The 16,235-nt window shown below is 40.0% G+C and overlaps 1 long non-coding RNA gene across 1 annotated transcript in view; it reads left to right on the top strand.

Annotated features, from left to right (window-relative positions):
* Positions 1 to 2,426: 2,426 nt before the first annotated feature.
* The window catches only part of LOC131274085 (uncharacterized), a 37,522-nt gene continuing 23,713 nt past the window's right edge, over positions 2,427 to 16,235 (top strand). The window contains exons 1-2 of the long non-coding RNA XR_011646048.1: positions 2,427 to 2,505; positions 3,116 to 3,220. This is a non-coding gene — a long non-coding RNA (uncharacterized lncRNA). The remainder of the gene's footprint in view (positions 2,506 to 3,115; positions 3,221 to 16,235) is intronic.

Here is a 16,235-nt window from a genome sequence, read left to right on the forward strand (position 1 = left end):
TGCCCTGGCCAGGGAATTATGTAAAGAAGAAATCCACTGAGTATACATTTGGACCTTTGTTTCAAATCATCTTAGGAGAGAACATGTGCCAAATTAAATAATTTGTTCCATTCTTACCAGGTATGCAGTAGCACCTCAAAGTACAGCACATAAAAATTTACAAAGGACTTTAGTTGACATTCTTCATTTTTCTATGTTACAATCTGCCATGCTAATTTTATTGATGATGTATAGGAAACACATGAAACAATTATTATTCCCCCAGATTCCCTTAGGGTCAGTTGAGGATGGCCCAGCATCCTTAAAATACTGCATAGCCAAATATCTCTGTGGACACAGTTGATTGTGTATAAATAAAATCACATCAAGAATGTGCTTTACTTTTTATTTTAATCTTAAATAATATAAGGGATAGACAGACTGGAGGCAGGGTTACCTTTCAGTAATAGAGATCTTCATTGGAAAGGGAAGATTATTCAATACACACATAATGTAAGACCTTTGACAGCCCCTCTAAAACAGAGTTTTAGAACCTTCAGAAACTGTGCTGAAATTTTATAGAATGGATGCCTTTATATACCTGAATTTTTCTGTAAATAGTTCATAGTTATTATCAGATTCTCATATCAGTCCCTTTCCAAAACAACTTCTGCGTAAGTACTCTAGAAATTTATCAATTCCAAATGTAAAGATACAATTAGAAATCAATGTTTTGGGTTTGTTTGTTGTAACGTATGGGAGACTTGATCATGAGAATTGTTGGAGCAGTGGTTGGACTTAATTTTTATAGTGATACTGTTTTGGGGTTTTCTAAGAATTTCAATTTCCCATATGCTTTCCCCAGCCCCACACCCCAGATAGCTCCCTTATGGTTTGCTCTTTTTTTTTTGCTTGTTGTCTGCTCGTTGCCTGTTTTTATTTTAGGAGGCACCAGGAACTGAATCTGGGACCTCCCATGTGAAAGGGGGGGCACTCAACTGCTTGAGCCACATTCACTCCCCGCTCATTTATTTTTGCTCAATGTCTGTTCATTGTTCATCTTTTTTAGGAGGCACAGGGAACAAATGGGAGGCAGGTACTCAACTGCTTGAACCACATCAGCTCCCTCCTGTATGCTTTATCTTTTCATTTTCATAGAAATCTATGAGTCTCAACTGGCTATGCTCAAAGAAAGAAAATAACTCTTGGCCAACTAGTACTTAGAAAGAAGAATAAAGAAGAGGAAAACCCTAATGGAACACTCAATTCAACACTGTACACCATATCAAAGGAAACTTAGAAAGTTCCTTTTTCACAATTAATGAGTCCTTCCAAACCACACATCAAACCATTTTCAATAAGCATATACTATAATTTTCTTAAACATAAGCTCTCATGTTTTATCTTTCTTATTAAAGATAAATGGTTTATTGTAGCACTGCCCAATCTTTTTCCTCTTTTATGAAAATCACATAAAACAAATGTCCAGTTTAATTAATTATCAGGAGGCAAAGACAAGTGAGCAAATCTCATGTCAAGAAACAGGGACTTCCCATGAATAACTCCCACCCTCACCTCTTCATACCAATAGTCACTATTTTGACTTTTAAATTAATTGAAATATACAGCACTGTGTTAAGTAATTTTGCTTATTTTGGAACTTAACTTTAGTTCTGAGTTCTGGCCAGTTGCTTTATTTTATTTTCTCTCATATATTATCCTGCTGTAAAATACACCACACTTTGTGTATCAAGTCTTCTGTTGATGGACATTTGCCTTTTCTGTTTTTGATCACTGCCAACAAGTCTGCAATAAACATCCTGACCCATGTCTTCCAGGCTCATAAGCACCCATTTCTGAGGGAGGCAATATACCTGAGTACTGAGCTTCCTGAGTTCAAGTCTACATGGTGGCAAGCTGTTTTAATGTGGTCGCACACATTTATACTCTTACCCGGAGTGCAGGGAGCTCCCCATTGGTCCCATCTTTCCCAACACTTGGTATTGTCAATTTTAGCCAGTTGGGAGTGTGGAGGTATGTCAAGATGGCTTTAATTCGTGATTCCACCATCACTCAGAAGGTTGAATGGCTTCTTACGAACTTGAGCACTTGTGATTTCCCCAATTATTTTATCTATCTTTCTATTGGACTGTTGAGATCTTTCTTTAAATATTCTGCATATGAGAATTTTCATGAGCTCTAGAGGGCTGGGGACAGGGACAAGAAACCAGAAGGGCCATTAGGGTTCCAGAGGGTAACTGCCAGCAGGACGGTAGGGAGGGGTGGGGTAGGGGCGCTCGAAGAACCCGGGGGCACGCGGGGGGCTCTGTGATGAACCTGGAGGGGAGCTGCTGATTGGGCGAGGGGGACCTTATAAGACGCGGGTCGCCAAGGCAGCCCCAAGTGGGAGCGGGCTGCGAGGCGCTGGACCCCGTGCGCCTGCCCCTTCAGCTCCCATGCACCTGCTGCTGCCCCGCCGGCCTGCTGACCTGCTCACCTGCCCTGGGCGCCCTCCACCTCTGCTCTGTATGTCTCATCCAAAACCTCCCCAGCCCCTCGCAGCCACCTCGTCGCCCCTTCCCAAATGCCAGTCTTCCCCACTCCCCTCCCTCCCCTCCCCCTTCCTCACCCCTTCCCTTCTTTCCTGGGTGCCGTGGGCCCCTGGGGGCTGCTCCTCTGGCTGCTCCTCCTCCAGTCCTGGTCAGTGCTGGGTCAGACAAACACGAGTGTGAGTGAACACCGCTTCCCCACGCCTTCTTCTTTGCCATGGGCTGTCAAGGGTTTGAAATGACCGGCATCATGCCCACTGCTATCAGGCTGAGTGCTGGGTCCAAAACCTGCAGTTTCCACACGAAGGGAAGATGACTTGTTGGCACCAGGAAGCAAGGAAGCCTAGCCTGGTAGGAGTCAGGAGCCGGGCTTGCTGCCGTGGGCTCTGTGCCAGTTGGGCATCAGGCTCTGCCAGCTTAGAGTTGGCCCTGCGTGTGCTTCATGTTTCCACGAGTGGGTTGTTCAAGGCTCTGAAAGCTTGGCGGCTGTGGGGCAGGGGTGTCTAATGAGTGCTGTGACTGTGGCTCTGTTTAAAGTTCCGGGGGCCTTGTGAACTCTCTTTTCTGGTTTACTTATTGGCTTCTAGAACATCTAGTTTGGAAACCAACTCTCCTAGAGACAGACGCACCTCGGGGCTCCGTGTGCAGTTGGCTTGATGGGAGCTCGCGAAGCACAGCAGCAGCCTGCTCAGGTGAGTCCTGACCAGGAGGCAGATGAGTTACTGTCCTTCCCTCTGTCAAAAGCATTATGGACAGACTGTTGACTTACCCAAAGCAGAAAGTCCACAGGATTGCCCAAACATAGAGATACCCAGTCCCAGTTCTGCAAGTCTTCACTCTTACTAAAAGCCAGCATCCTCCACCCTCCCCAACCAAAACAAAACTGTCAAGCAAGTAGGGACACAGGAGAAACCCCCTAGGGAGAAGCAGGGCCCTTTGGATCCTCATGCCCCAGACTCCAAGGAAGGGATCTGGAAAGTCCCACTGGTCAGGGACAGCAGTGCAGCTGGGCAGAATGGCCCAAGCCACCCCACTCAAAGAACTGTTTCTGCAGAGCCAACCAAATCAATGAAGATAGAGATTTCCTTGCTCGTAGGCTGCCCTTTTCATAGAGCAGATGCTCTCTCCCTCATCCTTGAGCATCTCGTGCGCTTCCCACCTCCACCCTTGCTGACAACTATGTCCACCTGCACAGATCCTGACAGCCATCCTAACCGCTTGGGGAAGCATGGCCTTCAGGACCATCCAGAAGGCATCTTCATCTTGTGCAAAACCTCCCTTGGTGTGTGTGTGTGTGTGTGTGTTGCCAGGAGGCATTTGATTTTGTTGCTGTACTGCAGGGAACTTGATTACCCAGCTTCCCTCCTGGAAAAGGTCACAGGCTCTGTAAGGGAAGGTACTTGTCCATTGTCCTGCCTCTAGGGTGTTCCTTAAAGGGCAAATACACTTATTTACAGGTATCTTGAGACTCATTTGTGCAGAATTTGTCCTTTTGAAACAACGTTCTACTTGATTTTTCACTTGAGATGAATAATTCCTTGGCAAGGATGGTCTGCAGAGGTAAATCCAAGCATCCCATGGTGGCTGGCCACAAAGATAATAACCATCACTGTTGGCCTCGACTTCTATGAGATTATGTGCGAGATCTTAAGAATTGTGATGCCACCCTGTTCATAAATGTGAAGTTGACGATGACCCATTGTCTTGTCGACAAAGATGAAACAAAAATGTATATCTCTTCTTTCTTCATATTGCTCTGATTTTTCCCCTCTTTCCAGATTCTTTCATTAAAATTTTCCCGTGGCCCCTCTCATGTTACCACACACTTAAGTAAATCAAATTTACCTTCCTTAGCTTTCAAAATGATTCCTCTTTGTGTTTTTGCTTTCACCATGCAGTATTTTCTTATTTCTTGGAGGCTGAGGCACTCCCAGAAGCACAACTTCAGAGGCCCCTTTCAGAGAGACTGATTCTGGTGCCCAGAGAGCTGTGAGATGTCACAGGAACACTTGTGACAGTGACAAATCAGACAGCACATATTTATAAAGATCCACACTTTACACGCCCCAGCTGAGAGGACCCCAGATGAAAGTGAATAGACTTCAGAGGTTTGTTTTTTTCCTCTCTCATGAGAGGTGAGTTATTTTTTTTAACACAAATCAAGTTTATTGATACATACACCCAAAGTGTACAATCAGTGGTATTTGGTAATCATGCAGTTGTGCATTCATCACTTCAATTCTTCAATCATTATTAGAGCATTTTCATTATTCCAATAATAATAAAAACAAAAAGCAGACCAAAAAACTTATCTTTCAATCTTTCTGTGCTTCCCCTGCTGTACACAGCTGTTATTGTTTCTGTCTCTCTAGTTTATTTGTATATTTTGTAAAAAGTCATATATGCAGTATTACCCATATTCATATTTCACATGAGTTTTCACTATGTGATAGTGAAAGTATAGTCCCATGTTACATTTGTAAGCTTTCCCTCTAGAAAAATACATGTTCTTAAACTTTCCCCTTTAATCACTCTCATATCCATCTATTGGCACTGCTAGTTACAAACACTATGATGTGCTTTCACAGTTTCTATTCACCTTTAGCAGAGGTTTTAATTTGCATGAAACAACTTGGTGTGTGGATGAGTGTGAATTACACCGTAGATGTGTTTTCTCCTAAGATTCTTATACAATTCACTTTTTGAGAAATCAATATGTTTGCCTTTTGTTGTGGTACCTATACATTCCAGAAATTTCCTATTTATTTTACCTATGTTCATAGTTGCTGTTTATTGGCTTACAAGTGCCTTGTAAGTGCAGGCTTATATTACAGTGAAACAGGAAGGCAAATTCTTTCCTGTGGTTATTTGGAATTGGGTTTTTAAATAGCTTTGATTCACCTAACTTCAAACTTTATAATGTACAATAATCTACTATACAATAATGCACTGTTTTTCAGATATTCTATCTACTTAACAATTCAGACATTATGTGTCTTGTGTTCAGAAAGAAGCTGAATTCTGAAAGAAAACACCAACTTTAAAAAAAATGTTGACCTAACAACAGTCTGCATTTAATTTTCACTGGAATAACAATGATAATAGTAATCATCCTACTTACTTATATCAACACATTTATCAGGTATATCAGTTATATTTATACATTTATTGATATAATTGGTATATCATAACACAATGAAGCAATGTATTTATATATGCATCTCCTCACCACTAAGAATTTTCTCATTTCTCTGTTGTACAGAATTTTTTTTTAAAGATTTATTTATTTATTTCTCTTCCCTTCTCCCACCCCCACCCCGGTTGTCTGTTCTCTGTGTCTATTTGCTGCGTCTTCTTTGTCTGCTTCTGTTGTTGTCAGCGGCATGGGAATCTGTGTTTCTTTTTGCTGCGTCATCCTGTGTCAGCTCTCCATGTGGGCGGCACCATTCTCAGGCAGGCTGCACTTTCTTTCATGCTAGGCAGCTCTCCTTACAGGGCACACTCCTTGTGCGTGGGGGTCCCCTACACAGGGACACCCCTGCATGGCACGGCACTCCTTGTGCGCATCAGCACTGTGTATGGGCCAGCTCCACATGGGTCAAGGAGGCCCGGGATTTGAACCACGGACCTCCCATGTGGTAGACGGATGCCCTAACCACTGGGCCAAGTCCGCTTCTCCCAGAATTATTTTTAAAGATTTATTTTTTTATCCCTTCTTGCTGCTTGCTTGCTGTCTGCTCTCTGTGTCCATTTGCTGTGCATTCTTCTGTGCCTGCTTGTCTCTGTTTGTTGTGTCATCTTGCTGTGCCAGCTCTCTGCAGGTGCGGGCCATGGTGCAGGCCATCAGCTCTCCATGGGTGTGGGCTGTCGCACAGGCCATCATTTCTCCACTGGCGCAGGCCATCAGCTCTCCATGGGCTCAGGCCATCGGCTCTCCACGGGTGTGGGCTGTCACACAGGCCGTCATCTCTCTGTGGGCATGGGCCATCAGCTCTCCATGGGCACAGGCCATCAGCTCTCCACAGGCACAGGCCATCGGCTCTCCACAGGCGCGGGCCATCAGCTCTCTGCAGGCACAGGCCAGCCTGCCTTCACAAGGAGGCCCCAGGAAACAAATCCAGGACCTCCCACATGGTAGATGGGAGCCCAACTGATTGAGCCACAGCCACTTTCCTGCACAGAATTTTAATTGCTTGTGGTTGCTTTTGCCTATTTTTTTAAACAAATAAGGTATATTTTTAGAGCTTTTCCAACAGATTTACTTCAAGCAGTTTATTAATTTATCAATGAAAAACCAGACTTTTTGACTAATGTACGTTCTTGATTTCTTTTTATGGATTCATAGGTTAATAAGTCTAATTTAATTTTTTGAAAGTCTTTGAATATTTGTGTTAAGAAATGAAAAACTCTTAAAATTTTTATAATTGTTTTCCTATTACTTTATTGATGTACAAGTGATGTATATTAAAATGCACCTGTGTGATTTGTTTGGTTTTACATGTTTCTAAATCCATAAAAACATTTCTATAACCAAGATAGTAACCATACCACACATCCCCCAATTTTTTACTTCAGACCCTTAATAGTCCATCCACACATCTTCCCTACCAGGTCCTGGACAACCTTCAATCTACAATCTGCCATTATAGATTAAAATTCATTTTGTAGAATTTTATATAAATGGAATGTGGAGTAGATACTGTTTTGTTTTGTTTGTCTGGGCTCTTATATGCACAATCATTTTTAAATCTATCCATGAAGTTCTGTGTATTGATTGTTTGTTACTTTTATTGCTGAGTTTTATTCCATTTATGGATATAACAGATTAACAATCTGTTAATACATTTAATACATTATAATACATTGTTAATACATTATAAAATGCATGGAAAGAGTGTTCTACTTCATGCTGCCAAATTCACAATTTCCAACAAGAAAACCAGCCAAACAGAAAACATGAAGCAACCAATTTCCCATCTTTCTTGAAGCAGTAGAATCCACTGGAGGTTTTTGAGAAACCCGGTTATCTCTTAGAGGCTGATTAAAATTCCAATGAATGTTTCTTTGTGCCTCTTTCATTGTACAATTTTTGAGGTTCTCATTATGTCAAGTATTGCTATTTCAGCTAGTTGACATCCTACCACACAATTTTCTGTCTGGACCTGGTTTTTATGGATTTCCATGGAAGCCTGTCAACATTGCTGTCTCCTTGGCAATTATTTTCATTGCTATATTCTTATGGATGAATATTCTAGATGTGAGTATATTAACTTGTAGGTATACTGTAAGTCATGAAAAACCTAGACATTTTAGTCACAGGCCTTTTGTTTCATTTTAGATTACCAATATGAATGCAAATTAATGCTTGAATTTGAAGCTAACCTGGTTATATAGTTTAAATTTTCTGGTAAACAACTCAGTAAACAAGACAACTGTATAATCTTAAAGTGAACACTTCAATTTTAAAAAACTTTCTGTCGCAAGTGAAATATTAGGTATTAGGGAGGCACTTCCATTTACTGTTAATAGAACTCTGAATTCTCATAACCATCCTAGAAAGAAATTTCATATTAGAGAATGAAATGCCTTAAAAATTTATCTTTTTATTCAGTATGAAACTTACTTTTCTTCTTTGTTTTAATTGCAGTTTTGAGAGTTCTTATAAATCCTGAGCTAGATATTTATAAATGTATCCCTCTAGTCATATAAAAGGATCTGTTTTTTGACCCATAGAGGAAGTAAGAATTCATTTTACATACCAAAACATTTGTAGCATTATTTTATGAATATGGCAGGATGAAACTTGAAGTCTTGCTTCATTTTGAGATCATCACTAAGGCACATTTAATTGATATTCATAGTTCACTGTTAGGTACTAAAGTGGCTTCTGGCTCTAGGCCAAAGTATCTTCTTTCCATGTGTTTTTGTATATCCCTAATCTCCCCCTTGTTTCCCCTGGGGATTTCCTACAGATGAATTCCATGATTTTCCAAGTTGGAACTTTCTGGATGCATTTTTCTTTAACATTCTAGTGTTTCCATGTTACAATAAGATTCCATTATTACACAAGTTTTTCAGGCTGGCCTTAGCAACTAATTGTCACTTATAATATTTGAATGGGGAAATATGTTCTAGGTGGAAAAGAGCTGCTACTTCACCTGGTGTTTCCATGGGTTCCTGCCTAGATTTGATTATACCATAATTCAGTGATGTTGTTTGGAAATGATGGTGGTTTTGAAAAACATTCTGCCCTCTACAGGAGACATCACCTAGCATTTCTGTTGTTACTTGTGCATTTTGTCCAGCAGTCCCTACTCTCCTGAGCTGACCATTTCTGAATTTGTATGGGACAATCATATGACCTGGCTTATTGAAATTGTCAATTCAAACAAACATCCAACTCTTAGTAAGTTATCTAAGGTGCTTTCTGGTAATTGAAAGAGGTGTTTCTCAGTCCAAAGATTTGCCTCAACTTTTGTTTGCTCATGGGGTTTTTTCTTTTTTCTTTTGGTCTCTTTTATTTTTTTAATGTTACATTCAAAAAATATGGGGTCCCCATACACCTCCCACCCTCCTCACCCCACTCCTCCCCCCATAAAAACAACCTCCTCCATCATCATGAGACATTCATTGCACTTGGTGAACACATCTCTGAGCACCGCTGCACCTCATGGTCAATGGTCCACATCATAGCCCAAACATTCCCACAGTCCACCCAGTGGGCCATAGTAGGACATACAATTTCTAGTAACTGTCCCTGCAGCACCACCCAGGACAACTCCAAGTCCCAAAAATGCCCCCACATCACATCTCTTCCTCCCACTCCCTACCACAAGCAGCCACCATGGCCACTTTCTCCACACCAATGCCACATTTTCTTCGATTACTAATCACAAGAGTTCATGAATAGAATATCAGTAAGTCCACTCTAATCCATATGCTATTCCTCCATCCTGTGGATCTTAGAATGGTTGTGTCCCCTCCACATCTATGTCAAGAGGGGTCTTAGATTCCACATGATACTGGATGCAATTCTCCTGCTTTCAGTTGTAGGTACTCTTGGCTCCCTGGTGTGGTGGTTGATCTTCTTCACCTCCATGTTAGCTGAGTGGGGTAAGTCCAGTAAACCAGAGTGTAGGAGTTGCAAGTCTGTTGAGGCTCACGGTCTGGCTATCACATGGTCAGTCCAGAGATTCAGGTCCCCTGGGTATACATTAAACCCCAGCAACAACTACAGTTCCAGTAAAAGCAACAGGAGAGACTTGTGGACAAAGATCACATCTGAGTCCAGCTCCATCACATAGAAACACAATCTCCAAAGTAGGGCCAAATGACATGGGACTGAACTCCATCTGCCATGACCATAGAACATGTGGGCCCTCAGAAGAACCAATACCTGGGGTTTTATCTACTTTATCTGTCTCTGGGACTCTGCTCAGGTGTGCATAAGGACAACATCTCTGATAACCTCCCAGTTCTTTTTGGAGACTCAGCCATATAAACTCATTTGTCCTTTCCATTTCCCCCTTTTACTCAGGTCAAAAAGCATTTTTAACTCCTGGTATTATAAGTAGACTGAGATATTCTGCTGGTCTGAGTTAACCCTTTTATTCAAGGTCATTTTCTAGTTACATCATCAGCTGGTACTTCATAGTAATCCCTCAGTGCCAGGGGGGCTCATCCCTGGGAGTCATGTTCCATGCTGGGGGGATGGCAACACATTTACATGCTGAGTTTGGCTTCAAGACTGGCTACATTTGAGCAACACAGAGGCTCTCAGGAGGTAACTCTTAGGCACCCTGCAGCTCTAGGCCTTGTTCTTATTTCAGGTGGACAGGTTCACAAGCATAGTCATTAGTATCAAGGGCTCATTGTTGGGCCTTCCTTTTGTTTTGGTCTTTGCCATTGCACTTGGGGGATTGTTGCTTTCACTTTAGGGACTGTGATAGAGCTCCCCTGGCTAGGAACTCAGCACTCCCTCAGTTGTTGTTTTTAATTATAACCACTATGAAAATATCCATTTTTATCTACCCTGGATATATGCCCTGGAGAACTCCCTGCCAACCATGTGTCCCCTGTCAATAACATCCCACACCAGTATTCCTCCCCTCACATTGTTGAACCTCTCTGTGATCCAAAACTTCTTGAAAAGTGAAACCCAATATATTGCCAGGTTCCATTAATAGTAAAATGGAATATAGTGATGAGTTTAAAGGTTAGATATAGAATACATATTAATTAAGGTAAAAATAAATTGGGGTATCAAAAAATTTAAAAATGCAAAAGTTTTTTGATGTTTTGCCTTCCATCACTGCAATAAGTGTTGCCCTGTATGCAAATTGGCAAGGCAACTACTTCCATCTTTTCCTCAGTGTCTATGTCCTTTCTTTTTCTTTTTTTTCCCTAAATATTAAGCTTATCTTCACAAAAGTTTTTTAGATCACAGTAATTCATACATACAATATACAGTACTCCCACATATCCAACATAAAAACCTCATCCCTTCCACAGCAATAATCTTTTTACATACTCATACTATATTTACTGAAACTGATGGACAGATATTGAGACAATAGCTTACAAACAAGGTAATATCTGGGTTTATATTGTGGTTTATATTTTAGACTATGCAATTTTCTAAATTTTTAGTTATCTTATGTTTTACATTATGATTTACATTTTAGTCTATCAGCCCCTACATATTTTTGGTGTAATTTAACATGTCTTATACCCATCCTTGTGTAAACTTGTGGAACACTTCTATTGCCCACACAGTTACACTGGTTCCATCTATTCAATACCTCTTTCTCCCTCCCCTTAGGGCCCACAGTGACAGTCAATCTTCATTGCTTGAAGGGCTATGCTCAAAGATACTTGCAACAGTGTTGAGGGCTTGACATGCTCAACTGCCCTAATGCATTGGGAGTCACCATTTCTCTTGAGAGATACAATTCCCTCTATTTGAGAACATCAGTCCTCCCCAGGATGTGGGTATACCGTCACTCTCATTATATGGGTCTCTATCCAATGATATAACCCACTATGGCAAAATGAGTACTCACACACTCCCTAGGAGCCTGTCCTGCATCATTATCCCCTTTAAGCATCTTAAACAAGTAAGCTTATTGTATTTTTGAAAGAGATTTCTCAGCATTAAACTCTCAACCAAATACCTGACAATCTCCTATGTTGTATGTTCCCCAAACTTCCCCCCAATTTTTTGGGCAATATTACCCATCCTCCCATCCCTAGCCCCCCTCAAACCCACAAAACCCCAAGCAAAGGTAACACTATGCCCCCATTTTATCCCTTCCTTGTACAAATACTTACCTCTATCTTATCATAGATTTCACCAATGTAGGTGTCAGCTTGCATCCTTCCTCTACCCCTCAATTTCTTTAAGCCTATTATCCAGTCTCTAGCTCTCTGAGGCAGCTTGGTTTACTTATTTCATATCATTGAGGTCATGTAGTATTTGTCTTTCAATGCCTGGGTTGCTTCACTCAACATAAGGTTCTCAAGATTCATCCATGTTATCACATGTGTTTGTAGTGTATTCGTTCTTAAAGCTGAGTAGCATTCCATTGTATGGATATACCACATTTTATTTATCCATTTATCTATTGATGGGCATTGGGATTGATTCCAACTTTTGGCAATAGTGAACAATGCTGCTATGAACATTGGTGTGCGTATATCGGTTTGTGTCCTTGTTTTCAGTTCTACTGGGTATATACCCAGCAGTGGAATTGCTGGGTCATATGGCAAATGTATAGCTAGTTTTTTGAGAAACTGCCAAACTGACCTCTAGAATGGCTGAATCCTTCTGCATTTCGACCAGCAGTGGATGAGTGTTCCCATTCCTCCACATCCTTTCCAGCACTTGTAGTCTTCTGTTTTTTTTCATAGCTGCCAATCTTATGAGAGTAAGATGGTATCTCATTGTAGTTTTGATTTGCATTTCCCTGATAGCTAGAGATTTGGAGCATTTCTTTCATGTGCTTTTTAACCATTTGCATTTCTTCTTTGGAGAAGTGTCTGTTTACATCTTTTTCCCATTTTTTAAATGGGTTGTCTTTTTATTTTCAAGATACAGGAGTTCTTTATATATGCAGGTTATAAGTCTCCTATCAAATATATGGTTACCAAATATTTTCTCCCATTGTGTAGGTTCACTTTTCATTTTCTTGACAAACTCCTTTGAGGTGCAGAAGGCTTGAATTTTGAGGAAGTCCCATTTATCTATGTGTTCTTTTGCTGCTCATGCTTTTGGTGTGAAGATCATGAAGCCATTTCCTATTACAAGGTCTTGTAGATGCTTCCCTACACCGCTTTCCAAAGTCTTTATGGTCTTGGCTCTTATATTTATAAGTCTTTGATCCATCTTGAATTGATTTTTGTACAAGGTGTGAGATGGTAATCCTCTTTCATTCTTTTACATATAGCCAGTTCTCCAGGCACCATTTGTTGAAGAGGCCATTCTCTCCCAGTTAAGAGGGTTTGGTGGCTTTATTGAATATTATATGTCTATATATATGAGGATCTATATCAGAACTCTCAATTTGGTTCCATTTGTCTGTGTGTCTCTTCTTGTGCCAATACCATGCTGTTTTCACTACTGTAGCTTTGTAGTATGTTTTGAAGTCAGTAGTGTGATTCCTCCAATTTCATTTTTCTTTTTCAATATGTCTTTGACTATTTGGGGCCTCTTTCCTTTCCAAATAAATTTCGTAGCTAGTTTCTCTAGTTCATTAATGAATGCTGTGTTGATTTTTATTGGGATTGCATTGAATGTGTAGATCAGTTTTGGTAGGGTAGGCATCTTACTAATATTTAGTCTTCCTATCCATGAACAGGGAATATTCTTCCATTTATTTAGGTCTCTTTGATTTCCTTGAAAAGTGTTGTGTAGTTCTCTGTGGATAAGTTTTTCACATCTTTAGTTAAATTTATTCCTAGGTATTTGATTTTTTATTTACTATTGTAAATGGTATTTGTTTCTTGATTTCCTCCTGAGCTTGCTCATTATTGGTGTACAGAAATGCTACTGATTTTTGCACATTGATCTTATAACCTGCAACTTTACTAAATTCATTTATGAGTTCTAGAAGCTTTGTTGTAGACCTCTCAGGATTTTCTATGTATAGGATCATGTCATTTGCAGATGATGAAATTTTGACTTCTTCCTTTCCGATTTGAATGCTATTTTATCTGGTTCTTGCCTCAGTGCTCAAGCAAGTACTTCTAAGACAATGTTAAATAGAAGAGGTGATAGTGAGCATCCTTGTCATGTTCCTGATCATAGAGGGAAAGATTTTCGGATTTCACCATTGTAAATGATGTTGGCTGTGGGTTTTTCATATATACTCTTTATCATGTTCAGAAAATTTCCTGTATTCCAATATTTTGCAGTGTTCTTATCAAGAAATGGTGCTGTATTTTGTCAAATGCTTTTTCTGCATCTATAGATATAATCATGTGATTTTTTTCCTTCAGTGTGTTTATATGGTGTATTACATTGATTGATTTTCTTATGTTGATACATGCTTGCATACCCGGAATGAATCCCACTTGGTCATGGTATATAATTCATTTAATGTGTTGTTGAATATGGTTAGCAAGTATTTTGTTGAGGATTTTTGTGCCTAGGTTCATTAGAGAAATTGGTCTGTAATTTTCCTTTCTTGTGGTGTCTTTGGCTTTGGTACTAGAGTAATGTTGACATCATACAGTGAGTTAGGCAATGTTCCTTCTGTTTTGATTTTTGGGAAGAGTTTAAACAAGATTGGTGTTAGTTCTTTCTGGAACATTTGGTATAATTCACCTGTGAAGCCATCTGCCCCAGGACTCTTAGTTGGGAGGTTTTTAATGACTGATTCTATATCTTTACTTTTGATTGGTTTGTTGAGATTTTCAATTTCCTCTTTTGTCAATGTAGGCTGCTTATGTGTTTCTAGGAATTTGTCTGTTTACTCTAAAGTGTCCTTGTTGGAATATAGATTTTCAAGGTATCCTCTTATGATAGTCTTTATTGATCTTCTCAAAGAACCAGCTCTTGGTTTTGTTTATTGTTTCAAGTCTTTTCTCTTTCATTTGAATCTGCTCTGATATTTATTTCTTTCTTTTTCCTTTTGGTTAGTTTGTTGTTTTTTTACTAATTCCTCCAAGTGAGCAATTAGTTCTCCAATTTTAGCTCTTTTTTAAAGAGTTTCAGCAAGATTGGTGTTAGTTCTTTCTGGAATGTTTTGTAGAATTCACCTGTAAAGCCATCTGGCTCTGGACTCTTCTTAATTGGGAGGTTTTTAATGATTGATTCTATCTCTTTCCTTGTGATTGGTTTGTTGAGATCATCAATTTCTTCTTTCATCAATATAGGCTGCTTATGTGTTTCTAGGAATTTGTCCATTTCCTCTGAATTGTCATTTTTGTTGGGACATAGTTTTTCAAAGTATCCTCTTATGATAGTCTTTATTTCTGTGGGGTCAGTGGTGATATCTCCTTTCTCATTTCTTATTTTGTCTATTTGCATCTTCTCTCTATTTTTCTTTGTTAGTCTAGCTAAGGGCTTGTCAATTTTATTGATGTTCTCAAAGAACTAGCTCTTGGTTTTGTTCATCTTTTCAAGTGCTTTCGTATTTTCTATTTCATTTAATTCTGCTCTTATCTTTGTTCTTTCTTTCTTTCTTTCTTCTTCCTGTGGGGTTACTTTGTTGTTTTTTCACTAATTCCTCCAAATGTGCAGTTAGCTCTTCAATTTTTGCTCTTCTTTTTTGATGTATGAATTTTTGGTTATAAATTTCCCTCTCAGTACTTCTTTAGCTGCGTCCCATAAGTTTTTGTATGTTGTGTTATCATTTTCATTAGTTTCAAGGTAGTTTTTAATTTATTTTGAGATTTCCTTTTTGGCCCACTTTTTTTTTTTTAAGAGTGTGCTGTTTAATTTCCATATCTCAGTGTGAAATCTGGGACTCTGACCCTTTCAGATTTGCAGCTCCACTCCACTGTCGTCAGAGATATTATTTTGTATGGTTTTGTTCTTTCTGAATTCATTGAGCCTTTCTTTGTGACCTAGCATATGGTCTATCTTGGAGAATGATCCATGTGCACTTGAGAAAAATGTATATCCTGCTGTATTTGGGTGTAATGATCTGTATATGTCTAATAGATCCAGCTCCTCTAATATACTGATCTGTATTTGGGTGTAATGATCTGTATATGTCTATTAGATCCAGCTCCTCTAATACACTGTTCAAAATATTTTTTTCTTTATTTGCTGTGGGCTGCTATTCTAAGTTAGCAACCCACGAGGACTGGGCGGGCTTCCACGGCTCGGCGGTGAGCCCCTAGGCCAGCGCGTAGGCCTAGGTTCTCCAGGCGTGGGGGACGCGTGGTAAAAACCACGGAGACAGCCTGTGAGAGTGAGCTAGTCCACTTTATTGCGGAAATACACTTGATTATATAAGGTCGGGTCAAGGGAGGGGTAGGAATTGGGGCGGGTTAACTACGGGGCGGTAGTGGATAGGCGGAACTGTGCAGGCAGCTATGAAGTAGGCGGTGACTAAGAAAGGGGGCAGATTATGAGTTAGCTAAGTGGACGGGACTGGCGGGAAGGATAGCAACGGCTGGAAAAGGGAGATAACAAAGGCTAGGCGGAGGGGTGAAGGGAGGCAGCAACAATTGCTCCTTTTGTTTTATAAAAAAAAAGGG

The sequence above is a fragment of the Dasypus novemcinctus genome, chromosome 17, assembly GCF_030445035.2.
Source record: "Dasypus novemcinctus isolate mDasNov1 chromosome 17, mDasNov1.1.hap2, whole genome shotgun sequence".
NCBI lineage: Eukaryota > Metazoa > Chordata > Mammalia > Cingulata > Dasypodidae > Dasypus > Dasypus novemcinctus.